The 16,892-nt window shown below is 41.9% G+C and overlaps 1 protein-coding gene and 4 non-coding genes across 10 annotated transcripts in view; all 5 read left to right on the plus strand.

The window, feature by feature from the left end:
• Positions 1-16,892, plus strand: part of wnt5b (wingless-type MMTV integration site family, member 5b) — an 88,007-nt gene that overhangs the window by 23,020 nt on the left and 48,095 nt on the right. Inside the window, exon 1 of one of the 6 annotated variants that reach the window (XM_086202155.1) lies at positions 11,358-11,378. The exons of the other annotated variants lie outside the window; for them this stretch is intronic. The gene's annotated coding sequence lies outside the window, so the exon portion shown is untranslated. Of the gene's footprint in view, positions 1-11,357; positions 11,379-16,892 lie in introns of those variants that run through there. 6 annotated transcript variants of the gene reach the window in all.
• trnal-caa (transfer RNA leucine (anticodon CAA)) lies at positions 5,800-5,910 on the plus strand. The gene is made up of 2 exons: positions 5,800-5,837; positions 5,865-5,910. It is a non-coding gene; the product is annotated as a tRNA-Leu (tRNA).
• Positions 6,536-6,646, plus strand: trnal-caa (transfer RNA leucine (anticodon CAA)). The gene is made up of 2 exons: positions 6,536-6,573; positions 6,601-6,646. It is a non-coding gene; the product is annotated as a tRNA-Leu (tRNA).
• trnal-caa (transfer RNA leucine (anticodon CAA)) lies at positions 8,728-8,838 on the plus strand. Its single transcript has 2 exons — positions 8,728-8,765; positions 8,793-8,838. It is a non-coding gene; the product is annotated as a tRNA-Leu (tRNA).
• On the plus strand, positions 9,065-9,175 carry trnal-caa (transfer RNA leucine (anticodon CAA)). Its single transcript has 2 exons — positions 9,065-9,102; positions 9,130-9,175. It is a non-coding gene; the product is annotated as a tRNA-Leu (tRNA).

The raw sequence follows: 16,892 nt of genomic DNA on the forward strand, positions 1-16,892 counted from the left end.
CAAGAAATATTTGCTGCCTGCATCATTTTTTTTATGGAGGAAGTGTGACATCATTTTACTAGAGAGAATCATCTGTCAGGGAGGATGATTTGACGTACAAGGAACAAGACTTGGGGTTCACATCCAGCGTTCCATGTACATGTGGGTTTGGACCTCCGAAATATTTTACAGTTATGCAGAGATTGTGGTTTTGGTTGAATATGGAAAAGTGCCGTGAAGTCATAGTTGGCTTGGTATTCAGCAACGATCTTTCCATGGCCATAATTGGAGTTGTGAGTTGCCCAAACATGACCATAAAAATGCATATTGAGTGCGGAAAAAATAAATAGTTTGGCAATTAGCAGTTAGCTGATGCATTCGGTATGAGCATGTCTTTGTTGATGGATAGATGAGCAGAACAGCGAGTTGAAGACAGAAGCGAGGGCGGAGCGCGGGATTGCTTCAGGGCCTCCGTCTCGAAATGTTCTTGAAAAAAATCTAAGGTTGAAAATTAACTGCGGGTCAAAATGTGTTGAGAAAAAAGGAGAGAAGAATAGAGGAGGAGCAGTCGGAAAAGAAATAAGATGCTTTGCATTTAATCTTTTTATAATAAATAAATATTTTATGTTTTAAATCTTTCACTTGAGAACATTTCCTGAGATGTATTACTGATAAATGACCGTGAGATCATCATGTTTGTGCCCAGGTAGTGCAGGGATTAACTTTAAATCTGTAAACTCTCTGCTGCTAATGCGTTTTATGCCAAATTCCCACTAAAAAGAAACACACAAAAATACTGGTATTATACGAACCCTAATCCTCACAGGCAAAAACAAAGCAAAAAAAATAAAAAATGAACACATTGTGGTAACAGTCATGCAAGTTTTGCCTCTTTTTGAGTGGCATGAACAACAATGAGTCATCATTAAGAGTTTCATCCAGAAAATATGATCATATATGACAGTGAATGACATTAAGGCATTCTGTTCAATGGCTGGGAACATGGTGCAGTTAGCGGCCATAAATGTGAGGGAATCTTGAGAAGGAACTTGCAGACAATGAGATGCTGAAGGTAAAGTACTTCAGTGTCTCTATGGGTGTGCATTTGTGTGTGTGTGTGTGTGTGTGTGTTTGTTTGGGTGTGCGTGCGTGAGTGTGTATGCATCTCCCTGTTATCCTTGCCCACATCTGCTTCCCTTAATCATTCACCCTTCTTATCTATTGATTCTGAGTGTCCTTAGATCGTCGAAGTTTGCACCAAAGAGTTTTGTGTGGTTGAATGTGTGTTGGTGTGGGTGTGGGTGTGGGTGAAAATATTTTTTTCTTGGCTGTTTGAATGTAGGTTCCCCTTTTATGGGTATGGTCTATACACAGGTACCTGATTGTTTGTTTCTGCATTTGTGTGATTACTTTTAGTCCTTATGCTTGTCTGTGTTGTGTTGTGGAAATTGTGTGTGTGTGTGTATGTATGTGTGTGTGTGTGAGAGAGAGAGAGAGAGAGAGAGAGAGAGAGAGAGAGAGAGAGAGACCCAGTGAGATCCAGCAAGCATGACGGAGAATGACAGGTTGATTTATGGCGAGGCTATAAGTAGAATGACTACTGCTACAGAGAGAGAGAGAGAGCGAGAGAGAGAGAGAGAGAGAGAAAGAGAGAGAGCATGTGTGGGGGGGTTGGGGGGTATGGGTATGTTAAGGTGTTAGGGGAACACAAAAGGAAGGAAAAGAGGTATGAATGGGAAGCAAGGGATAGAGGAAGGGAGGGAAGGCATGCAGAGAGAGAGAGAGGCTGAGGCATATATGTAGAGGAGAAGAGTAGAATAGAGGAAAAGGATGAGGGGTCAGGGAGGGACAATTGGAATTGTGCCAGTGGGATTAAGATGCTTATTTGCATAATGCTAAAAATAACAGAGAAATTGCTACTTGTGGAACAAAAAACTTGATGGAGGATAAGAGAGAAAGTTCGTGTTTGGGAAGAAACTTCTTAGAGATGTTTTAATGACAAACCGCGCCGCACGTAGCGCAGCATCCTGCAAGTCTCAGTAGGAAAATAACATTATCTCCACAATTAGATTTACATTTCTAGACATTTAGCTGATGTTGTTATGCAGAACGACATACGCAGAGTGCAAATGAGCTTCAATTCCCAGATCAGTACCAACACGCAGCAAGTAATAACCAGGAGAACGCTGAGCAGCCCTGACGAATGCTGTAAACTCATGCAAGATACACACAATCTTTTCTAGGGTCTTCTTTTTGCATCATTTTCGAACTACAGCTGCAGTGTCACTTTCAAAATGCATATTTTAGCAGGTAATGCAATCACACATAGCAAGATTTTTGATAGATTGAACCTTTAAGTAGAATCTTACCTCTTAAACACACAGTATTTTTGCCACTGAGGATATGCACATCACTTAAGGCAGTAATAAATGTCAACCTTTAAATAATAAAATATAAAATCATTACATGCCATTTGAAAATGATCGTTCAGTCGCATCAGAATCGTCTTCAGGTAGCACTAATTTTTTTTTTTACTTTGCATGGTTATAAATCCTTTTTTTACACTTTGCACATTTGCTACCAATGTTTATATTAGTTGCACCGTCTCTATAAATGTGCGTTAACAGCAATTTTCTTGCACCGTTGCTCCTCAGATTGTGGATGTAAATAATCCTTATAATCTCTGGCTAATTCGGCTTTATCATCTTGATGTTTCACATGCATCCAGAAACCTCGTCGTTTTTTTTCTCATCGTAAAACTTCCTACTGTGGTCATAATTACTGTGGCCACTAGATGGCATTTGTCACTTGTAAATGAATGTTAGGGTTACACAATATTGGATTTTTTTTCACCCGATATCCAATATACTGATATTTAAAAAAAAAAAACGCTTTGGCCAGTAGTCAATATTTAAAGGCGTCAACATTATCTGTATGAAAACAAGTTTATACTGAAATACTACAAAAACAAGTGTAAACTTTGCAAATGTTAAAAAAATATTTCTACCCCCAGACTTTTGGAAAAGCTCATAAATGATATATTTACTGCATTGTTTCCTCATCATGAAGAAGAGATGATGAGCAAAGGCGTAGAGACTTGAGCAAAACTGGGCCGATATAAATACAAGCCATCAGACAGATATATTTTTTTAAATGACCGATATCTGCCAATACCAATGATGTGTTGATACAATCGTGGATCCTGAATGACCATAAATCATTGTAGCCACTTGTTCGTGAAACTGAAGCTCCCGTGGAATGATAACTAGACCAATTACTCACCGGGTTTGCTGAATTACTTCCGATTTATATCATGCCGACTCTTATTTTTTAAACCCTGTGAGGAAATGTCAGATAGATTGGGCTATCGTTGACCCAGCTCAGGGAGTATTTCGCCATGTTTTGAGACTGGCATATAATCTGATTGGTTTAATGTCTTGAAACATGTTGTCCGAGATGTTAAATAAGGGCAGGAAAATATGAAACATAATCCAGAAATACAAGACTGTTGAGATGTAATATTGACTCTTGTTCATTATTCCTTCTGTCAAGGTTGATTAAACTGATCCATCCATTTTCTTCCGCTTATCCTGTTAAGGGTTGCGGGGGGGCTGGAGCCTATCCCCGCAGCCTTTGGGCGAGAGGCGGGGTTCACCTTGGACAGGGCGCCAGTCCATCACAGGAGCAACACATAGAGACAGACAACCATTCACACTCACAGTCACACCTACAGTCAATTTAGAGTATCAATCAGCCTCGTCCCCTCTTGATGTCTTTGGACTGTGGGAGGAAGCTGGAGTACCAGAGAGAACCCACACAGGAACAGGGAGAACATGGAGACTCACACAGAAAGATCTCGTACTGGAGCCAGGACTCGAACGCTGAACCTTCTTGCTGTGAGGCGACAGTGCTGCCGTGCCGCCGATTAAACTGATCAATATGACAAAAATGTTCATAAGCATCCTCCTATACGGAGTCAAACATTTTTCTGACACCACTGGTTTTGAAAGGGTTACTGCGAGATATTGAAAGATGACTTTTGGACATTTTTTTCTTCTACATTTACAATTTCACTCACCCAGATCGGTTTAGTCATCCTACGGGGGACTTTGCTGCCTGTGAAAACAGTTGTATAATGTCCTCTGTGGCTGTGGAAGGAGCTTTTTCATAAAGTCTGTCAAAGTATCTTTCATTTTGAACTTGAAGACTGCAAATTGGTTAAGGATAGCATACATTACAAACTGAGTGCGTGGAGTTTGTATGGGTAAGTATGGGTCCTATGGGAAAGTTTTTGAAGCTTGATTCGGAGAGACACAGTAAGGATACATTTCGGCGTCTTCGACTACGATTTTAAACACTTAAACATCGCTCACCTGTCCCCAAACTGTAGGGAAGTGTATTATTACAATGTTTGAGTCTTTCTACAAGCTATTAAAGGGACTAAATACATAGACAATAAGTGGTTCATTAAGTCATTTTCCAGTAATGTGTATGAATCAACAGCGGTCGACTTGTGTCATGTGTGAAACTTGTGACCAAAGATTGACCCACAACAGTAGGCTCGGGCAACCACTGTTTTCACACAACTTTAAAAAAACTGCAAAAATGTTACAAAAGCATGATTTGACCAGAGGGTGAACCCAACATACAACAATTGAATACCATAAATTAGATTTGTTAATTTACAGCAGCGCTATGACAAAATGTCAGAGGGTAGAAGAGATGGTGTGTTCAGTCATGGCGGAGCTTTTAATTTGAAACAGCAGGCATTCAATGTTTCCTTTTTAATGGTTTAATTCAATCTGAACTGTGTGTCTGAAATTTAAGAGGAGATAACCGTTGTCATGAGATTTGACGAGTTTAAAGAGAACTAAGCAGAGAATGCAGATGCGCTCTCTATCTCTGTCACACTCTCACTGTTTCTCTCTCTCTCTCCATCAAACACACACACACACACACACACACACACACACACACACATATTTACACACACCTGCCAGAACAGTTGCTCCCATGACAACCTGGCTTTGAAGCACAGGTCAGTGTGTGTGTTTGTGTGTTTTTCTATATTCTTTCCTTTTCCTCTTCCTTCTCTTACTTTGTTCTGGAAATTTCTCTCTTTCCATTTTTTGCATAAGAAACATTCTGTTCTTGCCCTCGGGTAAAAAAAAAAGTGGGGAAGAAAAAGAAAAGAGCAATAAGTGTTTGTGTGTGGGAGAGAGAGAGAGAGAGAGAGAGAGAATCAGACAGGACGAAGAGAAATATGACAAGGCAAGAAGAGAAAAAGTCACAGAGAAAGCAAGAGAGGTAGAGAGAAAGAGAGAGAGAAAGAAAGAGAGAGCACAGTCTTTGATCTCACTCCTGGTGGGAGCAAGTCTTGGCATGTAGCCAGAAAACCCCATGGCACGCACACACACACACACACACACACATTTGGTCTAGTCTGCTCTAGGGCTTTGTTGATTATTTCTGCTGGGAGGATCAAAGACAGCCCCCTCCCACCCACCCAACACCACCTCCATCAATCCATCCTTCACCTTTCTCTCTGTTCACCAGTCCATCTGTCCAGCCGTCAGTCCCTCCACCCTTCGATCACATCGATAGAGGTAGGATGCGCTTGATAACCACTAAGATGTCTTCAGTCCAGCCAAATTCAAGGAAGTCCCAGCTGAACACCAGGTTTTGAACCGATTATCCGTGTCTGATTGTTCTCTTTGGCAAACTAAAGATAGACTTTCTTAGATGTTAGTGGTGCAATAACAATATGAGGTTTAAGGCAGTTCATCCAAAGAACCGCTAACGGTCAGTCTTTACATTTAAGTCAGGATGGCCGAGTGGTCTAAGGCGCCAGACTCAAGGAGTCACTCCTTCCAAGATACAGAGGCTTCTGGTCTCCAAATGGAGGCATGGGTTCAAATCCCACTCCTGACACATGTTTTATACCCAGTTTTCTGAATTACAGGACAAATATATGTCATTTAAAACAGTTTCTAGGTCTCTATTCCTTCAAAATATGTGGATTCTGAGAAATGCACCATCATCCATCTTCAGTCACTTATCTGAAGTTGGGTCGCTGAGGTACCAACTTGTCTTTCCCTGTCCACATTGACCAGCTCTGACTGGGGGTTCCTGAGGTGTTCTAAGGACAATGTGGGGATATAGTTCCTCCAACTGATCCTAGGTCTGCCCCATGGCCCCCTCCCAGCTGCAACCTAGGAAGATGCCCAGATGGCATCTTAACTGCTCCCTTGAAGATGTCTGCACTTCTCACCTTATCCCTAAGGGAGACCCCAGCCACCCTCCAGAGGAAACGCACTTTGGCTGCTAGTACATTGCACTGTTGAGTAAAAATGGCCAGGAAGGAACACCAACACTCCGCCTCTCATGGTTTTAAACTCTAAGTCTGTTCCGAATTGGGTCATTATTGTCATTTCAAAAATCTTCCTCAGAAAGTTTGGGAAACACAGGTTTTTGAAACAGTTTTCTTATTCTGAGAAAAAAAGATGAGCACTGTTGGTATCTTATATGAACCAGGCCTCCAGTGTCAAACTCAGCTGTCAGGATGGCCGAGCGGTCTAAGGCGCCAGACTCAAGGATTGCTTCCTTCCGGACTACAGGGTCTTCTGGTCTCCAAATGGAGGCGTGGGTTCAAATCCCACTCCTGACAGAAGCTTTACTTCTTGGTTTCTTGTACATAAATGTAAGAGTCCAAACACTGGACAAAGTTAAGTCAGTTCTAAATCAGTGCTCTCATCATTCTATCTATTTTAGATAATATAGCAGTGGGCAGCGAGAATGACATGGAAGGTACATTAATGCCCAATTTTCCATGTCTTATGTCTTTAAACATAAGCCGTTGCAAATTGGGTTATGCTGTGTTATTATTTTTTTGTGTGTCAAAATGTCTGGGTTATCTATATATTCTAGGTCATTTTTACAGTGAGTGGTAAAAAGAAGCTGCATTAGAAATGGCCAAAAGAAAGGCTGCGACTTGCACGTCCGTAGCTAAACCTTTTGATTCTTTTAGACTCCTCCGGCGAGCAAATGAATCCCCAAGAATCTTAGACTTTTAGCCTTCTCCCTCTTATCTACTGCTTGTTCTATAAAACACCTTTTTTTCCTTTTTGCTGTGTTTTCTTCTTTCTGCTTTTTGGGATCCATGCTCATCCTCCTAGATGCTGCTCGCCCAACTCTGATCCATGGTCTCAGCCTTTTGACGGACAGCTAATCTGCGGAATCAGGTGCATTCTGGTTTTCGCTGTTGTTGGACAGCTTAATGGGCCAACCAATCTAGCTGGTAGCAGTTTTTGATTGGGCGGAGGTAAATTTGGCCCTGCACCCCTTATGTATTAGGGATTTTGATGCATCCTTTTTTAAAACATCATATTTTGGTGATTACCATTGAGACATCATGATAAAATTCAGGCATTGTAACAAAAAGTACATAGAAATCTGGGAGCCTACCTCTCCTTTAAATAAGATAAAGCAATATAATGCAACAACCCACCGATATATACTCCCTTTATTATTAAATACTAATGTTCAATCATCTTGATTTTTTTGCTGTATTTTTTTGACTGGGAGATGTTGGGATTATAGATTTAATCCTAAATGGGATGAGAATTACAGGTATTATCCCTAAGTGGTTGGATGGGGCACCCCCTACAGTAGATATTCCCTCTGTTGTACATTACAAATGTTGGAAAAAAAACAAAAGACGATGTTTTATGGTGTACAGTTGAGGTCTGTTGGTTTCAGGTACAACAAACACCTGGTTAGGGCTAAAAAGACCCAGTGTCCCCAGTTTAACTGGCTACTCCCTTCGGTTCAGTCGACCTGCTTCGCCATGGTCGCAATAATAAACAGGTGTTGCAAGAATGGAGCTTTAAAACGGGAAGAGGGCCGGATGGATGAATGAGTCAACAAAACATCTGATATTTCCAAGAAAGATGACTGTTCTTTTCCCATTTCTGTGACCAACACCATATTGTAGACTGTAGACACAGCAGTGCAGGTCACCTTACCGTTAGGAAAAAGAAACTTAAAGCCAGGTCACAATGTTTTCCTAAACCCTAGTGAGATATTTATCGTACTTGAATCCAGAAAGAGGATGTTTTACATTGAAAAAACTAGGCTTTACTGTATGTACTAATTTGTGCTTTTAATGATTGTAAAGGCCAGTTGCGAGTACATTTGAGGAACTCTGTTCTATCATCATTGCTATTGGTCAGGATGGCCGAGCTGGTCTGAGGCTCCAGACTCAAAGGTTAAAGGGATAGGCCAGAAATTTTTATTTTTTTTTAAATAAAAAGTGGGGTCCAATTTGCTATAGCGTGGATTGTTCTGAGCTAGAATTCTGCCAATCAACATTGTCACGATAAGTACCAAATGGGACTGAACTTCAAAAAACAGAATTATCCCATTAACTCCTTCCTAGGTGAAGAGATTTCTAGTCTTCAAGCTTTTGCATCAAAGTTTCGTCAGTTGTAATTCACTTGATACACTGCATCAGATGCATATTTTCTCAAAATCTCTGGTTTGCCCATTCCACATAATTTTATCAATAGGCAGTAAGAAGAAATAGCAATGGTCGGGAAGGTACATTTGATTAATGATCTTATGGGTTTGAATAAAATGTTTGTGTAATGAAACCTCACTGCTGACGTCGCCCCAACACTTAAACTCTATATCGCTTCCTTGAAATTTCAAAATTTTTTAGATATACATAAGGGTCCAAGTTCTTCACCAGTCAGGATGGCCGAGTGGTCTAAGGCGCCAGACTCAAGGATGGTTTCCTTCCTAGACAAAGGGGTTTCTGGTCTCTGAATAGAGGCGTGGGTTCAAATCCCACTCCTGACAAAAAAAAAATTGTAATAAACATTTAACAAAGATGAATAAATTTATTCAGTTCTGTCACTTAACACATTGCATCAAATTTAAATGCCTTCGGAGTCTCTCAGATGTACGTTGCATTTTAGCAGAGGCCACTCAAAAGGTTTTTTCTTTTAAAGTGCATTGGCAGAAAGTTTTACTGGTGTTATTTTATGTAATTATCAGATCAAATCCTTAATTTCACACACCAGTTGTCAGGATGGCCGAGTGGTCTAAGGCGCCAGACTCAAGGGTTACATCCTTCCTACTGAAAGGGACTTCTGGTCTCCAAATGGGGGCGTGGGTTCAAATCCCACTCCTGACAGAATCTGCACTTCAAGTGAATCTTTTATTTTCTACTCTTGCTTGGCTTTAAGGTGCATTCAAACAAAATACACTTCACGTTAGAATTATATGAATATCTTTTATGTTTGAGAGAGCTGTTGATATAATTTACTGCAAAGAACATTTTGAAGGCTCGAAATTGTTGTGCTTTTGAAATCATACTGAGAGGAACCACTTTGTCAACCTTACAGTAATTAAGAGGTAGACAGTGATTTTTCCCTGAAAGATGGTCAGGGTCACCTGGTTCTGATTTTAGTTTAACAAATGTATCCTTGACTTCTTTTCCTTGTGTCTTTTAGTTCAGTGTAGAATTTATCAGGGCTCCAGTGTTAGTAGTTGGATGGGGTAAAGAGTGACGTTCACAGCTGAGCCTGTGTGTGTGTGTGTGTGTGTGTGTGTGTGTGTGCGCGTGCGCGCGCGTTCGTTCGTCTGTGTGTGTGTGTGCGTGTAGCATAGAGGCAGTCTGGAGTCACAGTAACATTTTCAGCTGTTGCTCAAGTTGTAAAAAAGTCATTATATCTCTTTTTATCCTTCCTTTTCTCCACGTACCATATCAAGCCGTTTCAAAATCATTTTCCTGTGAAGTACTAAATTCTAGCTTTTCGGTCTACCTTTTGTGTTTTTTATTCTAACATTACATATTATTGAAAGTTCTTTTTCCCCTGTGTCTGCAGTAATCCCAACAGTGAGTGCCACGCTGATTCAGCTGCTTATGAATTCTCTCTCTGTCTCTCTGTCTCTCTCTTTGAGCTGTGGAGCCTGAAGGTCTAACCTCTCACTGAACCCCCATACATTTGTGTGCGTGTGTGTGTGTGTGTGTGTGTGTGTGTGTGTGTGTGTGTGTGTGTGTGTGTGTGTGTGTGTGTGTGCGTGTGTGTGTGCGTGTTTGTCAGGTATTCCTCATGTTGCAGGGGCAGAAACCTGTTTATACAGTGTAAGGACTCTTGAGTAGGGAAAAGGTATATTAATGTATGTAACTTAAGGGTTAATTTTTGAGGTAGGACTGTGTATGTCTGTATGCCTGTGTGTTAGGGCCGGAGACTCTGACCTTTGACCCTTAGCATATCCATCCATGTCTGTCTGTCTGTCTGTCTGTCTATCTATCTATCTATCTATCTATCTATTGAGTTCACTCTTACTCTTTCTCTCTCAGTCTCTGAGGCCCCAGTGCCCAAAGCCGGATGTAAGGGTCATTAAAAGAGCTGTGTGTGTGTGTGTGTGTGTGTGTGTGTGTGTGTGTGTGTGTGTGTGTGTGTGTGTGTGAGTGAGTGTGTGTGTGTGTGTGCTGTGCACTTCATTCTAAAATCAAGGGCAATGGCCTTTCCTCCCCTGTCTAAAAAGGAAATACCACATTACCAAGGGCCTCTCTCTCTCTCTCTCTCTCTCTCTCTCTCTCTCTCTCTCTCTCTCTCGGCCTGTTTCTCAAAATTCTGTCTGGCAGCTTTGTCAAGAAGCTTTTTTCATTTAAAAATGCTATCATGGATTTTTCGCTGTTCAGTTTTTTGCTCAGCGTTTCTGTGAATAAGAGAGTGAGAAAATTTAACACAAATATCAAGTAGATTCGAACAACATAGTACATTAATTGAACATAAATATTATGATATGTATAATTATTTGTATGGTCACGTCATCATTTCTTCAAAACAATCCCAGCTCTCTGTCTTCCTCGTGCTATTTGATGATGAGAGTTTGATTTGTTTATTTGTTATGTGGCTGGTTGAAAAGCAATATGGCCTCTGCAGAAATAAAGTTGTAGATTTACAAAGGGGCTTTATTTTGATTAAATGATCTGTCACTGGGAATCTTCATGTTGACTTTTGCGTGTGAATTTTTTTTTTTTAAAAGACCACAGTCCTAGAGCGAAAAAAGGGCCTGAATGTCAGCCATTTTGCGGTCTGTGGAAATACAATCCATCGTGGGGGACTATGCTCAGGATGCACGCAAAACTTGTTCATAGAGTACACATCCACCAAATTTCTTGTCTTCACAGTATTAATGTACTACTTTGAATGCAATACACGCTCGATTTAACATGTTTTTTTTTATCTGAATAATTTAATGATTCCAACGCATCACCGAAAATCCCCCTCTGCTCTCGAACCCACATGGTAGAGTCCAACTTACTATAAATTCCATTGGATACGTCAACTTCCTGTTTGGCAGTTTGGACCCAGGATTAGCAGGTAATATGGAATGGCACACATCACAAGCTGTCTAATCAATGCAATTGAAACGCAAAGATGAATTAATAACTGTAGGTTCAGTCAGTGTGCAACCTTCCCCTCTATGGGCCTCCACCTTGGCGTGTGACAGATCCCATATGAGCCATATTGGAAAATGTACTGGCAAATTCCCAAAATGGCTTACATGAAAAATTTACTTCATTTTCCAATAATGACTGAACAGAAAAGTTTGCATTTGTAAAGAAACCGAAACTGATTGTGAAACACTTCATCACTAACTTTTTAGGACAATTAATTTAATTTAAAAAATGGGGGTGAACGGCTAAATACATATTGATATGAAGTAAGTCTCGAAAAAAAATGTTCAGGTTTTTTTTTTTTTTAAGATCTATCCTTGTTGAGGACCTTCTTATCTCAATAAATAACCTAGAAGGCACAGAGGAGGGGCAAAATTTCATGTAAGACAATAAGAAGAAAAAAGTAGAGATGGAAAGAGCAGGTAGAGACAGGAAGGGACTGCAGAGGGGAAAAAAGGTGTGTGTGTGCGTGCGTGCGTGCGTGCGTGCGTGCGTGCGTGCGTGCGTGCGTGCGTGCGTGCGTGCGTGCGTGTGTGTGTGTTGGAGGTGTGCCAGGGAGCCTGCCAGCCAAGCTGAGCTGCAGGGCCCCCACTGGGGGTGAAGGGTTCAGGCAGGCTCCCTACCTCTGCTGGCATGCCAGGAAAGGGGGGGGGGGGCATGGGGATTGGAGGAGGTCATGAAGATCGAAGGGGAGAGAGAGAGAGAGAGAGAGATCCTGAGGGAAAAGGTGCAGTAAAGACACAAGAGGAAGAGGTGATGTTGATGCGGAAAGAGAGCTAGCGAGGGTGAACCCTGAGCTGGAATGTGAGTGGAATGCTGGGAATGGAGTTTTCTTCTGGCTGGAAGGAGAACATGTGAGAGACGGAGGAGGAAGAGGGAGGAGGTGGAGAGGGGATCCTAGACCTCAAGAGGTGCAGCAAAACATTCCTTTAATTTATTCCCTACCCCCTCCTTCACTTTTACTCCTCCTCAGAAGACGCTCCCCACATCCAGATGTTTAAAGCGACTTTTTCAGCAGACCCACAGATCTGTTGCAGCACTGTATACGACAGATCATAAGTCATTCATCCGCACAAACATAAATACTCATGGGAACATGCGGCTTAGTTCTAATATCTAAATTATTTAAAAATGCGCTTACATTCACAGCGTGCATTAAAAAATATGTAGCTGAAGCTGGGGCTAAATCGGTCATCCTCATTGGAAAGGGGCTCATAGTTAGTTTGAACTGATCAAATACTAATGCAAAGACATTGTAGGTTTGTTTTTCGGGTATTTATTTGAGCTTACCGAATTGGTAAAGAAGTGCAGCTGTCGTGTCAGCGGGGTCAAGCTCTTCTGGTTGAATATGTGCATTCGGAGACAGCCTGTCTGCCTTTCCTGTGTGTTTGTGTGCATGTTGTGATCATCTACTCCGTGCTGTGTTCACTTAAAAGACTGACTCTTTAAAAATGAATGGTGTTGTCACAGAGAAACGTGTATATGTGTGTGTGTGTGTGTGTGTGTGTGTGTGTGTGTGTGTGTGTCTTTACATGCTGAAGTATGTAAAAAGCTGTGTGTTGTTGCCCCACATTGCTGTCCTGTGATATGTCATCATCTACCTCCACCTCTGTATCCCCTTTCTGATTTCCTCCCGGATGTGCAACCCATCATGTTCCTGCACAATGACATCTGAGTTGATACACATTTAAAAGACTGAGAATAGCAGTTTTTGCCACAATCGACTGCCTTTTCAATGTAGTCATTAGGAGCAGAAAACGTTGTCATCTGCATAAATGACAATACGATTAGCATTTATTTTCATTTTCGTATAGTCACAGGCCTCCCTTTTAATATCATTTCAACAATCTTAGAGGGGAAAATCATCTTTCAGTCTTAAGCCGCCATTCACAATTTTTGCATAAATCAACAAATTTTCAATGGCCAGTAGTTTTCGGGGTCTCCGCACCTTTTTTTTGATGAGAAATTCTGAAACATGCAAATAAGGCGGAACTTAAGCCATCAGTGTTAATTAAATCATAACCCTTTTGTTACAATCCAGTAAATGTAACTCATATTTTATGTACGACCCATCCAGGGTGAACCCCGCCTCTCGCCCGAAGGCTGCTGGGATAGGCTCCAGCCCCCCCGCGACCCTTAACAGGATAAGCGGAAGAAAATGGATGGATGGATGGATGTTTTATGTATAATTAGCAACACAGCAATTTTTTTTGTCCATTTTCTCCAGAAACAGACAAGAGGATAGACCACCTCCTCTGTGTGTGTTTAGGGAGCTGAGACCCACAGAGGCCAGCTGTCTGCTAACTAGCTTAGCACAATGAATTGTAGCAGATGGGAGGTGTTGGCATTTCTCGCTTAAAAGTCATGAAATACTTTGCTGTGAAATAACAATGTAGATTTATCAAGAATCATAGCTGGAACAACTTTCGTGCTACTAATCACAGCTGACTATGTAAGAGTTGATTAGCTCTGTACAAACCACCTTATCTATTGGAATAAGAATACACATAGAGGTCCAAAAGGTTTTGTCAAAGTGAGTGGCCAGACGATGGCATGGTAACCTGCCCATCCACTATCATCCCCTTTGCGAAGCTGACTAGCAGGTCTCTGTGGGTCCCAGCTCCCTGATGCAGCAGTGGCTCTGGCTCTTGGGAGGATGGACAATAAGTGTGGCTTGCTCCCTTAAGGTTGTTGAGCATGTCACACTTCTCAGCGATACTGGGGGACATTCTGCTATTTGTCTTTTTTTAATCTGTACATTTTGATGTGTGTGTGTGTGTGTGTGTGTGTGTGTGTGTGTGTGTGTGTGTGTGTCTGTGTCTGTGTCTGTGTCTGTGTCTGTGTCCATAATGTGTTAAAAGTGCAGCGGTAACAAAAAAAAGGCCAACGTTCCTTCCACCTCCATATCTCCAATCATCATCTCTCTCATTCTGATAACAATCCTTGCCGAGGAAGGGAGGGTGCGGGGATGGCGGGGGAGGATGTGGGTGAGGGGAGAAAGATGGAGGGGGGCATGGAACTGGAATTCTGGTGAAGAGGCAAAGGAAGAGTCTGATGAGAGAAAGGGGGGGAAATGAGGTGAGGGGGGAGGTGACAAGAGTCAAGTGTCACATTTACACATGTACAGCGGGAGAGGAGAGGAGACAAGAGGGGGAGGGGGGTCCGGGGGTGGTGGGGGGAGGTCATAGAGGTAGAGGAGCACTGTGCAGTGACAGGACAGTGTTACCACAAAAATCAATAGGCCTGTCTGCACTGTGTCCATGTGTGTGAGGCCAGTAGTCCCATCTTTAATTGGAGTCCCATGTCAGTGCCATTGAAACACAAACTACTGGGATGTTCAGTATGTATATTAACATCCTTCCACCTCTTTAACCCAGACGTGTGTGTGTGTGTGTGTGTGTGTTTTCCCTTTTGGAGTCATTATATGGCAGATGAGAACACGAAAAGAAGAAACATTTACTCCTCCGCGACACACATCACAGATTTTTTGGGGGGCTTTTGATATTCTTGGGTGTTGCGTACGACTAATACACCTCAGTCGGCACGCGATTCAGAGGATATCGGGGAGACCACCGCAAAAGTGATTTGTGTGTGTCCACCCCTGCTTTTAGCACTCTTTCTATTTGTGATCCGATCACTCGTGATAATAGCAGGTCTGAGAAGAAAAAGAGCCCAAGACCACATTTAGAGGTGGTCTGGACCACTTGTGGCCACATTCTTGAAGTGGATTCTTAAAACATTCAGATCATATGTATCTGTGGTTTGCAGAAAAGCCAAATGCCAGGATTTTGTTCTGGTGACTGGATTGTTTCAAATAGAAAACCAGCTTTCGCTTTTAAAAAAAGGATAGTTCCTTCTTTGAAATGCAACAGGCTGGATAAATTATAGACCAGTTTATGCTGTTAAAAAATAACTGAGATCAGGGAGTTATATAGATATATGACTGATGTAAATTTTTTACATCTTTGTGAAGATGTTGAAACAACATGAAGGAACTGTGGAGTAAATGTAGTAAAGGTTGCCATGTTTGTCTTTTTGACCCATTCCCCGGCTCGCCTCGCTCCCATCTTTAACCCTCTTCATTTGAGTTCAATTTCCAGCTTTCTCATAACTATGACTTGCTTTTTACCAGGTAAAGGCAGAGGAGCTACACCTGCTCCATCTCCCTACTTCTCTTTTGGGTACCAGATCTGTTGTTCCAACTCGCTTGTTACAGTTCCACTTCCCCTTTTGCCTTTTTTCTTGCTTGTCGATCTTGCATTTTCAGCAGTTATGGAATGAAATATTGATAGGCTTCCTTCAGCGAGACACTTCCCTATTGATGTAACCATACCACCAAGGACACAAAACATGAAACATAAAATACCCACAAGAATGACGACAGAAGCAAAAGGACTTCTGTTGCCTGTAGACGAAGTCGAGAGAACCCATGTCACTTGGTGTGTGTGTGTGTGTGTGTGTGTGTGTGTGTGTGTGTGTGTGTGTGTGTGTGTGTGATCAAACTAGTGTATTTGCCAGAAAAGCTCTTGAGAAACTGCCTTTCAGACAAAAAGGAAACAGAAAGAAAGGAGAGATAAAACACAACGTTCATATAACATTTATGTTGTAGTGGAGAATAAAATAATGTAAATCAGAACAAGAAAGAGCAAGAATTCACTCATTCTGTACATATCTAGTGTCAGCTGTCCTTTCCACCGCTGTTCTCCTTCAACACCCCGTTTCCAATCACTCCATCTCCAAAATGTACTTCATCTCCCCCTCCTTCCCTTGTCTTTGCCTTCTTTCCTACCTCATCATGTCGCTCCAACTCCCTCTCTTTCTTTTCTCCTTGCTCATCACACACACACACACACACACACACACACGCACACACGCACAGAGGCATGCTGACACTCAAAGTAAGTGCACTCACACACACCATATTCCCTTACTCCCTCCTCTTGCCACCCACACAGAAAGGAGGACACATAGGGGCCACAAAACACACACACATGCACACACACATACACACACACACACACACACTCACGCAGCACTTTCTTTACCATACTCAGCAAGATCAGATGTCATCTCAACTGACACAACACACAGAGGCTGTATTTTTCTTTTCACCATGCTCTGTTTCCTCCTCCCTCTTATAGAATATATGCATTTTTAAAAACCTTCCCACACATAGCAGAAAAGTGAGAAATGCTCTATAGCCTTATAATCCCCCCCACACACACACACACGCACACACACATGCAAGTCACTGGAGGAAAAAGGGAGAGCGCGCCGATGTTTAAGGAAGTCTGAGGGAGGATGGTTATGAAGCAGATGCAGATACATGAGATGAGATGTACATGGGAATAAGTACATGAACGTGATGGAGGACTGTGGGAGAGCCTTTAGCAGAGCATGTAAGCAGAGTTTCTATAAGAGCATACATGCAAGATAC

The sequence above is a fragment of the Aulostomus chinensis genome, chromosome 4 (genome assembly GCF_037954235.1).
Source record: "Aulostomus chinensis isolate RoL2024-O1b breed Wild chromosome 4, RoL_Achi_v1.0, whole genome shotgun sequence".
NCBI lineage: Eukaryota > Metazoa > Chordata > Actinopteri > Syngnathiformes > Aulostomidae > Aulostomus > Aulostomus chinensis.